The sequence below is a fragment of the Copadichromis virginalis genome, linkage group LG2 (genome assembly GCF_057382275.1).
Source record: "Copadichromis virginalis isolate Kocher_CV1m ecotype Utaka linkage group LG2, C_Virginalis_male_GT1.1, whole genome shotgun sequence".
Lineage (NCBI taxonomy): Eukaryota > Metazoa > Chordata > Actinopteri > Cichliformes > Cichlidae > Copadichromis > Copadichromis virginalis.
In genome coordinates, this window is record NC_140619.1 from 18,346,127 (window position 1) to 18,361,440 (window position 15,314).

A 15,314-nucleotide genomic window follows, 5' to 3' on the forward strand; every position below is an offset into this window, starting at 1 on the left:
CACACATCCACACAGATACACGTAGAGAAAGTAAAAAACAAAACACCGAACGTGAGGAGCAGTGAGCCGCTGCGTCTGTGCGCGCCGCCATCTTGGAAATCCAGACAGAATAAACTTTCTGTGCATTCCACTGGTTATATTATTGAGCGAGACAAGGAGACCAGTGTAAAATAAAAACTGACTCATTCCCCGTGCTTCCTATGTGCTGATTTCGAGGTGACCTCTCGGTTTTTATGCTGAAATCACAATAAAACTTTAAACGGATTCCCAGCATTTCTCAGGTCTGTAACTGTGAATTTTAAATCATCAGTCCTTTTTTATTTTCTCAGGTTCACAGAGCTCGGGTTCAGGTTGGGACTAGGTCATCACTGACGATGAATTTGATCTACCGGAGTTAACCAGAACCCTTCAAGACATGAGGTTAGTTCCAGATTCTTTGCTTTCTAATGTATTCATGAGTAAAAACTGCTACTCGGGGCTCTTGGTCACTTGTCATTTGATCTTCGATGCCTCAGACAGTCATGTGTTTGATCCTTTGCTGAGCAGATAACGTTCTTTCCCTCACATTATCCAGCTTAATGAATGTGGGACTGTGGCCGGGCGTGAGTTAATAAAGGATGCTGAAAAGCACGAACGTGTGGTCGGGTGTGCCGTGGGTTCTTTACAAGGACATTTGAGAGAAGCACATGCTAGGACATCACAACGTAATTTATAGTGATCAGCAACTCTACAGGAAGGTATCCGCTATAATGCTGTACCTTTCAAACATCCTCAGTAAATTCATTCATTTGCTTGCTGATGTGAGGGTCACACAGTGCAAGCCAGTTACAAACACTTTGGGATTTTGGATATCCTCACCCTGCTGAGAACAAGCCAACACCTGTGCTGCAGAAGACCAGCAGTGTTAACGCTATGCAAAAGAATGTCAGATATCTGAGACCAAAACTTAATGTGAGGGGTGTAATCAGCATTTGGCATCTTTAAGGCTTTTCTGTGTCCTTGGATGATCTGTGATTATGACACTGCATCTGAACTTCAAGAATAAAGGACTCATGTCAAAGTCATCACAAAGCTTTTCAGCATCCAAAGCACCATAAAAATGTCCACGATTCATTTGAATGGACCAACCGAGTTCATCCTCGTGGGACTTCAGGTGGGCACTTATTTTGGATTCGTGCCCACTGGGTTCCTTGACATCTCCAGTGGTACCCACCATGTGGGGAAATGAGTCTGTAATTAACCAACATAATTCTTTGTATTATATAATATTCCACAGCTTCTATTGTGTATTTGCCTTATTTACAAAAGCCCTACTCCAATGGCACACACATGCAATAGACTTAATGGATTTATTCCCATTTATGTGTCAACAGCAAAACTTAATACTTTGCATAAACACATGTAAACTGTTACTGGGGCAACGAGCTGTGGAGCAAAAAATAAGGTTAAAAACTAAATGGAGAAGCAGCCTTTAGCAGAGTGTCATGGGACGTATGTTCCAATTAAGGATATCTCTAAGGTGTGTGGAAACGGATCCTGTCATGACTGGCAGAGCCTCCTCATGTCTGCTTCAATCCTCAGGAGAAATAACAGTTATGCAAAACCATGTGACTTCATCCTACGGAAAAAAAAACGTGTGCAGAGTGAAGCATGTTACTGAGCAGCATGTGAGATTTGTACCTCGTGGCTTCAGCGTAAGACGGCACTCAGGATTTAAAACCGCTCTTGCATGTGTTCCTCAACAGGCCCCATGTTAACAGCATTTCAGTTGTAAATCCCTCCTCTCCGTGTGCTTTTCCATGCATGTGTATCTGTTTTCCAGCCATGTTTAGAACGGCTGTGTTATAAATCTCCGTTCTCCAGGGTGTGTGTGCAACAGGGCGAAGCTTTGTCGCCTGACAGGCAACATACGGACTGAGGATGCTACTCCAAGATGCCTGTCATGTCCTCCCAGCCAGTGCGCTCTCCTGGGACTTTACTGCTTCCACTTTCTTTCTTTCCCTCTTTTTACTGTACCTTATAATGCTCTCTGCAGACTTCGGTGCTGGCGCAGTCTGTTCACATACAGAAATGAAAAGAAATATTACCACAGCAAAATAGTTAGAGAGAGGGCACACACACATAACCAAGAAATTATCAGGAATAGGAACAATGAACCTCATTTTCGTCATATTGTTTCTTCAGGGGGCTGTGTTTGATTTACAATGGAAACAAAGTGGCTGATCACAGCACACACTCATCCTGACAGGCTGAGACGTAGAGATCCTTCATGATCAGCATTGATCTGCTCTCATGACAGACCAACCTGAGCACCACCTGGATTGACTACACTAAAGACTGTGAGTCCTCACACATTGATTGTTGGACGCGTGGTGTGTTTGGCACTGTACAAGGCTAAGAGCAACCGACTCTAAGCACCAGATCCACAGAGGCAGGCATGTACCACATCCAATAGGAGCCAAGCTGCAGACTGTTCAAAGGTGACCTGGATGTACAGTAGAATCAGAATCAGAAAGACTTTATTTATCCCCAAGGGGCAATTAACATACAACAGAGCAGCATGGCGTTGAAGATGAGGACAGGTCATAAACAGGCAATAGGAGTGAGATAATAAATACACAGAATATACAGTATATACACAGAATTAAAATTACACAGATTTAAAATTAAAGTGACTGAAAGGTGAATAAATAGCTGTAGTGTGAAAGTGTTTGCCCTCCTCCTGATTTCCAATTTTTTTTTAAATATTTGTGACACTTTAAATTTTTCAGATCATCAAACAAATATAAATATTAGACAAAGATAACATAAGTAAGCACAAAATGCAGTATCTAAATTAAGGTGCTTATTTATTTATTATTTATCATTTCATTAAGAGAAAAAAAACCCTACATGGCTCTCTGTAAAAGTAAAAACAGATTGCCTCCTAAACCCAGACACTTTCTGATTATTCATGAACTCTGACCTTAGCGGAGACACGTGAAGCCTTGGTTCTTCAACGTTGTTCTGGGTTCCTCCGAGATGAGTCATCGCTGCGCTCTTGGAGTAATTTTGGTAGGCCGGTCACTCCTGGGAAGGTTCACCATTGTTTTTTCCATTTGTGTATAATGGCTCTCAACTTGGTTCACTGGAGTCCCAAAGGCTTAGAAATGGCTTTGTAAGCTTGTCCAGACTGAGAGATGTCAGTGACTCTCAGGTGATTCTTTAAATCGTGGCGTGATGTGTTGAGATCTTTTAGCCTGCTTCACTTTGTTAGACAGGTTGCATTTAACTGATTTCTTGGTTCAACAGATTTGCCAGTAATCAAGCCTGAGAATGTTCAGTTAAACTGAATCTAAGGAGCTTGAAAAGAAAAGTGTCTTGAAGACGTATCACCTCTCATCCGAGAAGCTTCTTCAGTTCCAGGGTCACATGGTGGAGAGTCCCAGAGAGTCAGTGAAACTGAACTTACCTTTCCAAAAAATGTGGTTAATTCATGATTTAACAGGAGGGGCAATTATTTTTTCACACAGGAACAGATAGGTTTGGATAACTTTTCTCCCCACTCTCTTTAATCAATGAAATCATCATTTGAAGTTTTATTAGACAAAGATAATCAAAGTAAATACAAAATACAAATTTGTTTCATCATCTGAAACATGTAAATGTGACAAATATGCAAAACAACAGGGAATCAGCTGGTGCAAACACTTTTTCACTGTAAGATGCAAGCTGGACCTTCATACACAACCGAGCGGACGGATCGAAACATCTGTGTGTGTTATCCCACAGATTATGTGAAACCATATGTGATTAAGAATGGATTATAACACACACACACACACACACACACACACACACACACACACACACACACACACACACACACAGAGAACTGATTCCTGCCTTTTTTGCCACTTTGGGAATTATCTTCAGTTTCAGTATTTGCTATCATAAAACAATGAATAAAGAAATCTTGCAGCGCTTTGAACAGTTCACGACTTTACGATGATGACACAAATGACCTCAGCCAAAGATTTTTTTAACGTTTCCTTCTAAATGCTGCACAGTGGGAATAACAAACAACATAACAAGGCATGCTGGAGTGCTATGGGGCACATTGCCTGGGAATCCACTCGCATGTTTAGAAAATCCAGAGTAATTGTGAAATTCGCCTTTGATCATATTTTCTCTTTCTGCAATTTCATGCTTTCTGACCTCTTTCCCGCTGCTGTTGCATGATCTTACAAGACTACATGTGAATTTTTCTGAGGCAATGATAATTAGCTGTGCCTGGGAATATGGTGTCTTGTGTAAGCGAGCCAAGTCATTTGATGTTAAAAAAAGGTTGAAAATCCATCCCCATGGGGCTGGCAGTCACATGCTCCAGAGTCATCTACTGACTCTGTTTCCCTGGTGTCATCAGCGATGCAGGTTTGTACTCTTTCCCCCTTAAAGTTTGTCAGGTTTGGAAGCATTTCAACTCCAGCTGAACTCCTCATTAGACCTGATGTAAATATTTCATATGTTAGTCTTATTTTGCTCCTCACACACTGCTAAAAAAATCAACTTGCCTCCTTTATCCTGAGGTAACATAAATCAGCAGTGTTATGTATGAACCTGTAAAGTTTACATACTAAGTACCAGAAACATCAACAAGAATTTCTTCACTCATGTCAAAGCTCTTCTGTAAGTAGCTGTGGTTCCAACCAACTCACTCTGCTGACATGGCAGTTTGAATTAAAAATGGATGAAGATGTGATGGATGGAACAAAAACTTTAGCTCAGCAATGGGACTTAAACAAGTCACACACAGGTCAAACGTGTTAAACTGACTGAGACAAATGGTCTCTGTGTGACGACACAGCATGACAGAGCGGGTCAGACACTTTAATTAGTTGAATTTTTAAATCTTTAATAGTTTAAATGCCAGTAGTAGTGCACATGATTGAAATAAATCCGGCAGCTTGGGTTGAACATGTCTCTCATGGAGTCCTTTGGTTGTACAGACAGTGGAGGGCTATGATAACATTTCTACAATGGTGTTAGATTGGGGTGGTTACAGTGGAGTCTATTGTTCCACCATGCCCACGCCTACACCTTCTCCTCCACCTCTGGATTTTTATTAATGTGTCAGGTCTCTAGTCACAAATGTAAAAGCTGAGCACAAATTGAACAATTGTCCCTCCATTATGCACAAAATGTTTTCTGAGAGGACACTGCAGTTTTAGCAACCTACATTTACTTTTATTCCAAAAGTTTTGTTTTAGCATACTTTTGACTTTTGTTTCACTTGTAGTTTACCCAGGTACTCTGGATAAACCCAACATTCTTGTGTCCTGTACATTTTGCAACCAGCTGCCACCAGATGGAGCTGCAACCCAGAGATGGTTGTAGAGAAATGTTAGAATTCAGTTTTTCTTAGGCCTATTATTTGTTTTTGTTTTTTCAAGGCTGCAAAAACTCTTTTTCACAAGCGATGAAAATGAGATTTCCTCAAAGGGTAGCTGGTTTGTCGCCTCTGTCAGTGCGCCCCAGGGTGGCTGTGGCTACAATGTAGCTGCCATCACCAGTGTGTGAATGTGTGTGTGAATGGGTGAATGACTGGTTGTGTAAAGCGCTTTGGAGTCCTTAGGGACTAGAAAAGTGCTATACAAATACAGGTCATTTACCATTTGTCAGCACCAAACTTTTCAGTCACAATTTATTATTGAACAGTGTGATCAATGGTTCCAGATGCCTTTGTTTAGACAGTTTTTGACATTTGCAATTAACGGTCCTCAAACTTAACTTGATATCTGAGTTTTTCTTAGTTTTAGTCGGTTACTCTAAATGTTTTTCTTCATTTATTTGACTAAGAAATATTGAACATCCCTATTCAGTAACACAGCAACGGGTGCATGAAAGCCAGTTTGGTGTTCGTTATCTTGCCCTCCTTGCCATCTTTGTCCTCCTCGTTGGTCAGCTGCTCTGTGGCTGTATGATTCACGAGGCTGTTATCACACAGCTCATAAGCAAAGAATAACATAATAAAGGAACATAATCACTGTTACACTGTCTTAAATGTTACAGTTAATTAAGAATTATGAGGTGGTTGGATATCACTGTTTCATCCATTTTTTAACTGATTATCCAACTCAGAGTCTCAGAGCGCTCTACCCTATCCCTGCTGACAGTGGCCAGAGATGGGGTACACTTTGGATAAACCACCATCCCATCACATGGCCAACAAAGGTCGAATCACCAGTTAATCTAACAAGAATGCGTTAGACCTGTGAAAGGAAATCCATGTAGTCAAAGAGGAAACAAGCAATTTTCTGACAGACAGGTAGAGCAGATGTTTAATCCAAGAATGTTTTTGTGATGAGAGGACAATGATTGCATGGCCAGGTCACTCATACGGACATGGCTGCTATAGTTCTTATGATAACTTAGACTTATTTAAATTACAAGCAACATGTTGACCTTCGTAGCACTGTAGGTCTCCTTTGAAAGTGTCCTGATGTAATAACTTCAGTAGTGATCTTTGATTAGATCCTTCAACATCAGTTCTGAAACAATGAGCTCAATCTCTTGTTGTTCTCTTTCTCTGTGTCCTTCTTCATTTCTGTCTCTCTAGCTTTAAACCATCATGACCCCAAAGCAATTCTCACAGGCTGGTTGTCATGTAAGATGGATAAAGGCATCAGCAGAGAGCCTGTGGTGGGGAGGAGGTTGTAGATATGATGGAGATACAGGACCTAGAGCTTTAATCCAAAAATAGGATGTGAAGTTTCTTTTCCATTTCATTCATCCTGTGTTGACTTTTCATCTGCATCTGAGTTTCCTCATTTCTGTGTCCCACCTCCCTCTTTCAGCACAAATGTGCAGGGGTCAGCTGCCAAATTAGACGGATGGAGCTATCACAAAGCCTGCTGCAACTCCTCACTGGAGATGAGATGAACGAGAGGTATTAGGACACGTCGTCAACTTAATGAAATGTAAACACAAAGCGGAAACAGAAAAAGCTGTCCTCATGAAACAGCACAAACTTAGGGGAATAACGTCAGAAAGAAACAAAAATAAATCAACGCTCTGTTCTGCATTCTTGCATTGAACGTCTGTTCTTGTTGTAAATCCCAGTCTCATCCACAGTGACCCTGAACCCACTCTCGCAGGTCAGCTGCCATTTTAGATGGATGAAGCCATCAGCTGTGCTGACCTTTTTAGCCCACATTACCCACTACTGGCTGTCTGGTTGACTGTACACTCTTTGTCTGTCTCTGTTTAGCAACAAAACACTGAAACACTGGCTTTCTGATATATATATATATATATATATATATATATATATATATATATATATATATATATATATATATATATGTATATGTGTATGTGTATATATATATATACGTATACGTATATGTGTATGTGTATACATATATATATATATATATATATATATATATATATATATATATGCTAAAGCAGCAACCGACCGCTGCCCTTTGTTATAGGGAAGAGTGATACCACAAAGAGATGCAGTATATAGGAAATCATTTGCACAAAGCAGAGAGAGAAGAGACAAAAGAGCAGAGTTAAATACAACGTGTGAAAACGAGCAAGAAGCAGGATGGTTGCAGTCTGTTTCCCACATCATTTTCTCAGCGAATGTAACTTTGCCCATCCATCTAGGGTCACAGATCAGGGTCACATCAAAGTGTGCAATAGACACTCCGGTGCACAACTTTGCAAGATGTTGAAAAATGCATCTACTGCCTGATTTATGTCAAAACGAAATCAACAAAGTATTCCTTGAAGAAACTTTGCTGATTTGCACTATTTCATAGAAACCATCACATGTCAGATTAGACGCATAATCTCATCAGTATCAGAGCATGGCTCTGATGTCAGAGTCATCAGACACTTCATTCCAAGTGTCAAAGTCAGTTATAACATATGCTAGCTTCCAAAGAAGTTAAAAGAAGTGAGATAGCTGTCATTTTGTCAGACTGCTATCCAGAAGGTGCAGTACTGGAAAGGATCTGTTGACGCTGCCCTTCTAATAAAGAAATTGCAGCTTACAGCGTGTGTTTAGTTAAAGATCAAAACAGAAATGTAAAGAATTGAAACTTGAAAAAAAGTAGGTGAATTCTGAATGAACACCACGTGAGAACCAGTGCAGCTGCACTTTAAGCTGCACTACATGGAGCTTAAGATTTCAGCTGTATTATAAAGTGTTCTTGATCTGGTTAGGTGCTATAAAGCAGTAATTTGCAATCCTCCACTTGGACAATCTTCCAGACTTTTTGCTGTTGCAGCACTGGCCCTCTGTTAGTTAGTTTTATTTATTCGAGTGAAGAGCTCCTATAATTGTAACCACATCTCTTTGGAACTCATATTGAACGTTCGGATCAGCAGCTTCCAAATACAAGTTCAACACTTCAACTGCAAATATTCTACATGAGTAATTTGCATTGCAACAGGACTTGCTATGAAAACAGAAGAGTGTATCCAAATCTGTCTTCTGGGATTTTGATTCTTCCACTATTGCTCTGCTCTTTGAAGGGTTTTGACAATTTCTTGCGAAGAGTTCAATAACTAGTGCTCAGCTGTTCCTTTAATGAGTAACTGTTGTGACAGCCTGTTAAACATGCCTGGAAACGCCCACATACCCTCCCAAAACTCACCGATTGTTCCTGGTTGGTGCAAGCATTAGACACACACCCATGAGAACAGCAGGAGATGCCAGCTGAGGTGGGGACAGCAGTGGCTCGAGGTCAGATGCACAGATCGTATATTACGAGCAAAGCTGGCAAAGAAGTTGATTAATCCCTTTAACAGGAAGGTGCTGGAGGCATGTGTCCGCTGGAAGACTCCATCTATATTTCCTGTAACCTTCTGAAATGTGCAGACTTTCACCTGGATGCTACAGAAGCACTGAAATCCTGGACTGGATTGCACGTTTGAGATTAGACTGAAGATCTAGTGAAGAAAAGAAATAAGAACTAGAAGGAGTGTTTTGTTTAGACTGCAAAAAAAGGAGCTGTTTTGTTTCTTAGTGTAAATAAGACTGTTGGTACTTGAATATATTTTTTATGGTCCGAGTGCTACGTATCTTCATCTGTTTGCACCCCTTATGTGAGGTAATAATGTGAAGAGTTGTTTATAAAGGAATAAATCCAAACGGTCACTGTATAAATATTAAGGTAATAAGGACTCTCTACACATGGCCTTCCTTTGAGACAAGCTTCCAGTTATAAATTTTTTGTGTTACTTTCTGGTACTGACAGCAAAAGTAACATTAAAATTCTAAGTGCATCAAATATTTTTATGGCTTACATAGATAAATTCCTTTGGTTGAAACGTTAATCTGAACACTGGCCACCAGGGGGAGTGCCAATCATGTTCTGGAGGCTCCCTGAACTTTGTGTGTTCTCACTTTTTGACAAGCAGTGGTCATTTTGTTTCCTGAAACATTTCAACAGAATCTGTCATTTCACAAACAAACAAACAAACAAACAAACAAACAAACAAACAAACAAACAAACAAACAAACAAACAAACAATCTTTCTCACAGAGAATACAGTTTAATGTTTGCCAATCATTTTGTTATAGTTTTTTTTTCAAGGTACAGTTTTATGCTTGTAGCCTCACAGGTATTAGTCTCTCTCGCTCCTTGGCAACATTTCAGTGAACAGATCCTAATTAGGTTTTTCATTGCAGTGGGAATATGGTTTATTGTAAATGGTGAAAGGCCTATTAGCACACGCAACACGAGGCACTGTGTGGCTAACAGTTACAAAACTCAACATTTAATCTGAAATATTTTTTCCTGTTAAACTTTTTTTGCTGTACTCTAAAGTTTTTCAGATTTTTCCAGGAGGCACTTTCACACATTTATGGGCATATTTCTTTTGGTGGCAGTCAGGACTGGACTGGGACAAAAAATTGGCCCGGGCATTTTGACTAGAGACCGGCCCACCAAAAATGTGATGTCATTCAGGGGTAAAACTGCAAAGGATTCTGGGAACTTGTGGCAAGAGGTACTAGCGCATGCAGGCGTTCAATTGAACTCAGTTACACAGCGATAAAAAGAAACACAAAAAATGGCAAGAAGCTGTTGTATTATTAACTGCAATAGCCGGTGTTGTGCCAAAAAGTGATTGTCTGCCAAAAACTGATTTCCGGTATTTGCCAAAAACTGATTGCTCGTATTTAAATTGCTATAAGTAACTTGTTGGGCTATAATATGTGAAACATATGTCAAATGCATCCCTCATGGATGACATAAAGTCATCTCTCCATCTTCATCTCTCTCTCCAGCTCTTTTATTTCTCTCTCTTGCTCCATCTCTCTCTGCTGCTCTTCTGTCTCCTCTGTCACAGACTTCTCCACTTTTGATGATAAATCAGCCTGGTGCAACATGTAAGGATTGGCACAATTTGTTAAGATTTTGAGGAGTTTGAGAAACTACCTTAAGCATAAAATAAAATTTACTATCAGTAACTTCATAGCACCCGCCCAGCAGTATATAAACTCCGTCATGCTAGCTAGTACGCAGTACCAGTTATTCTAAGCGACTGTAAAAAGTCAGCACAACGAAAACAAACTACAACTAAACTTGGTTTATATCTGACACAGATAGACAGCAGGTCATAACTTCTTACCTGAAGTTCAGTTCCTCTGCCACTATGACCGGCGGCCGCCTCGGGTCTCTCCTCCTCTTGCCTCCCCTTTCCCTCATCCACCCTTCTGGCCTCCACCACTTGCTGATGTTGCTAAATCTGTGGAAGCTATGCCATAGCTACCGCCAAACAATTCAGTTATTTTTACACATTTGGCAGCGTCTGCCTGAAGGGCTTGTTTCTTTTTGGCCCTAATTTTTTCTGCACCTCCTTTCCTTTTTTTGTTCTCCATTTTCTTTAGTTTGTCTATAAGATTACTAAACAAGGGGGAGGGTGCATCCGACCTCCTCGGCTGTAATTGGTCCAGCCCAGAGTCGATCATGACCAATTGGCCAATCCAACACCTTTCATTATTTATACCCTTCCAAAAAAAAAAAAATAAAAAAATTGATCGGCCCATAAAAACAAAAAATCGCCAGCGGCCCACCGGGCAAATGCCCGGTATGCCCGATGGCCAGTCCAGCTGTGGTGGCTGTAGAAAAAAACTGACCATGCTTTAATCAGCTACACTCAAAAAAGTGAAATTTGGTGGTTATTGCATTTACAAGACTCTAACATGTAATTTGAACACAATGAATTTATGTTTCTAAGGTGAACGTAATAAAATCATATAAGATCTACATGAAATTTACCAACTTAGCGCCTTTTAAATTTATTCTTGTTGATATGACATGATAAAATCTAACAAGAGTGGTTAGCTGCCTTAAAGACTCGCGATATCACAAGATCACGTGAGATTCTAAACAACAAGAGGCAGGAAAGCACATGGTTTGCTTCGCGGTCATCTTGGAAAGGTAAGAGTGAATCTATCTTCATCCATCTTGATGAAAATACTTTTTGCACAAAGGTATCATTAGTTTGTCGATTCTTTTCAGTTCTATTTATTCACATTTGTTTTTTTGTTTTGTTTTTTAAAAAATATCTGTTTGTTTATGCCATTCTAGCTAGCTAACATGTTAGTGCAAGAATATAGCACAATGTCATGCTAGCATGATAGCCTAATATGAAAGACTTAGCTACTCCAAATATAGATATTGTTTATAACTTAACCTCTGCACATAAGCTAGTTTGGCTCTACCACAGAGACTGTTGTGATAAATTTACATTTTACGTGTGGGTTGTTGAAATTTGTAAGTTTGTAAGTTGCAACTGATGGACAGTGGTTTATTTAACAATTTATGTGTTTTTAGTACACTGAGGAGGAAAGACAAAACATGAACAGATAAGTTTTCCTGTTTTTTAATTTTTTTGAAATTAAATATTTTTCTACTTAACAAACTTGGAGACATGCAGTTCCCTCCTGTAAAGATAATACATGTTTAATCTTATCAGGTGGTGAAAGGTCTGGAGAGCTGGTAGGCCAGTTCATCAAATTCATGGTGAGCTAATATTTTTCTTAAAAATGATCACATTCCCATGTTAAAAATGTAATATATTCATTTGTAAGTGACATATAGTTTTGAGACCAAGAAAACATTGCATTCTGATTTTATGTACACATCATCTAAACTTTCTTGAATTGGGGGTATGGCATGATTAAATTAATACACAAATTACAAAACAATATTAAAATGACAGACTTGTCTAAAATGCATAAATACTATTTGAGAAGATTAAGACTGTAAAACAATAGCCTCTGTATTTCTCACAAATTCCTGGTAATTCAACTAAAAGTTCTTTAATCCCACTGCTAGGTCGTTGAGATGGATTTCCGTATATATTTGTTTTTTTCCCCCTCTGTGTATAAAGACTGATGCTGTTGAAATCAGAAGAGAATACATCGCCAAAGGTCTTTGCGTGTACCTGAATGAAGATCCTGAGAAGCTGGTGAAGGATTACCTGGTATGTTAACTTGCCTGTATCCTTAACTAAGGAGATGATCAAAGATAAGCTTGAACTACATACAAAAAGTTTCAGGGGATGGGGTTTTCCTATAAATTACCGGTGGCTGTAAAAAATACCTTTTAAAATAGGAAAAGTAAGAGCTTTAAGTTTCTCACTGGATACTACACACACCATTCTTGAGTGTTTTATACTATCATTATTATAATATCATTATAATAACCTCATTCATACAAGATTTTTATGTAACATTTACACTTCAATGGATGTATCAGGAGCAACTTGGGGTTCAGTATGTTACCCATTGATAGTTTTAGTATCAGATTAGAGAAGCCAGGGATTAAACCAGTAGACAACTTGCTCTACCTCCTGTGCCACAGTCACCCCTATCACAACTCAAGATTTTGAAAGACAGGACATTGTTGAGGTATTGAATGAACTTCTCTTGAGTCAGGAAAAATATCGGGCAGTCATTTTTGATTACATTTACATTATTATAAGGCTTGAATGAATAAAGCTTTTAGGTATTTTACATTAATGTAAAACAGATATTTACTTTTAAAACTGTTTGCAATGGACATTAGTGAGAAATCATTATCTTTTTTTTGTTTGTTTTATTGTCACAGGAAGTTGATAACAAGCATCGCCACTGCCATAGCAGAGACAGTCTTTGGAATCTGTGTCATTCGGTCAGAGGGTGTGGAGCCTGGCGATGACCCTCAGGATGTTGTGATTGTTCTAGAGGGGGTGGAAGTGATGGGTGAGTTGGGCAATGTAGTTTTGCAGTGACAATGTTGCTTGGTCTGGTCTATTCACTGAACCTGAGCTACCCTCTGGAACTCAGGTACACCTTTGAGGTCCTGCAGAAGATTCTTATGGAATTAGATGCACACGAACAATTCAACAGCACACAAAGTACAGGTTCTCAAAACACTATTTTCTCGTTGAGAAATGTTTCCATTACAACAGCTACACCATGTATCTGGATCATGAACCTAAAATAATTGCAGATATTTTCTTTTTTGAAAGTGCATCTGTTGACCTTCAAAGTAGTTGTATTGGTCATCGGAAAATCACCTGATTCAGCCATTCATTGTTGTTAAAAATTGTTTTAACAGGTTAACTTTCCACTTTGTCCACTACTTTTTTTTCTGTTATGTAACTTGTACTTGCATTTCATGTATTCTTTATACATTATGTGAAATTTGCTATAAATTCAATAAATTGGAGAAAACAAAAAGATGTGTATGACAAATTTTTATTTACCTTTTAGATGTAATAGTGAAATGTATGTTAACCAGACTCTAGACTTTGTTAAATGCTCCAAAAAATTACTCTTTAAATTAACTTAAAATAATCATGGAAAGAATTTCCACGTGATTAAATTGCTTTCTATTAGCATTAAAGACTTGTGTTGGAATAACTTAATTTGTATGAGTTGGTTCAACTCAATTAACTTAAGCTGGGACCAAATTTAGTAAATTAGTTGGAGAAAACCTACTGAATTGAGTTGGAACAAAACTCTTTAAGTTGGATCAACACTATTAAAATATATTGGATCAAAATGCAGTAAATACGTTGATTCATCAATCTTTAATTAAGTTGGTCCAACTTGAGTGCATTAAGTTGGAGTAACAGAATTTCATAATGCTAAAATAAAGCAATTTAATCGCGTGGAAATTCTTTCCATGATTTTTTTATGTTCATTTAAAGAGTTATTTTTTTGAGTGTACAGTTACATTCAGTAAGTTCTTTTTGTAGTACAGTTTATTACACCTGTCTTCATCTGACCATCATCTAGCAATGTTTCAAAGTGTTTTGGGTGATAAGTCTGACATTAGTGTGACACTAATGTCACATACCTTATATCTTGTATCAGGTAACCAATTAAGGGTAAAAAACAAAAATCTGCACTCGCCCCTGCAGGCGGTCTTTATCCTTCAAGCTCGGGTCCTCTCATTAAGTGAATAAGTGATCTGCTGTCGTATACTATAAAACTAGAGGATTTTGGAATGTAAACCAGAGCAAAAAAACCGAGAAAAGTTGATAGTCGGAGCGGAGCGGTCAGGAAGGTGTCTGGACGTGGCCGCGCCATCTTCGGCATTCTTGTTGTTTCTAGTATATATAGTTCTTGTTGTGATAGTATAAGAACTCTAGATCTTATATACAACAAAAACATGCAACCTTTTTGCAAACTCTGTAAAAGAATGAACAGGATATTTGGAATAAATATTGTTAATGTTATCATTTTTCATGGCATGTTGTTTCTATACTTTCTTCCACCCTTTCCCCCTTGTTTGTGTTCATGTCTTAGCCAATAAGTTAACACTTTGTTTTCTCTGTTCCTCTAATTGACACTGAACATTTCATGAAAAGCAACTGAACGAGTTCAGTCGAGCAGCACCTTTTATTACAGGGCCAGTGATGGAATAACATTGACTCAGTGCTTTTGTTCTCTCATCTTTCCTGTTTTTTTTTTTTATCTTAAAGAAACAGTGAGTTGTTGAGTAATCACACAGAGAGAGAATGCTTTGAGCTACAAAATGATACTCGTGAGTATTATTCTACAACAAATGTGGATACAAAAACAACAAATGTGTTTGATACACAAAGAAACCTGCAAACAGTCACCTAAACACAAAGTACAGTACAAATAGTCTTTGTATTGTTCATTTTTCCTAAAAAAAAAAGATTTAAAAATGTTATTTAATGTTATTCCTCTGATGGACTGGAAACATATCAACACTGTAAAAAACATGTAACAGAAGTTATCTTATAAATTTCTCCTGTTATTCTTGTTTATAATAATGCAGTTTATTTTC

At 38.5% G+C, this 15,314-nt stretch overlaps 1 long non-coding RNA gene across 1 annotated transcript; it reads left to right on the forward strand.

The window, feature by feature from the left end:
* Positions 1 to 11,218: 11,218 nt before the first annotated feature.
* Positions 11,219 to 13,978, forward strand: LOC146717162 (uncharacterized). Its single transcript, XR_014921862.1, has 4 exons — positions 11,219 to 11,444; positions 11,841 to 12,029; positions 12,400 to 12,492; positions 13,119 to 13,978. It is a non-coding gene; the product is annotated as an uncharacterized LOC146717162 (long non-coding RNA).
* Positions 13,979 to 15,314: the final 1,336 nt, after the last annotated feature.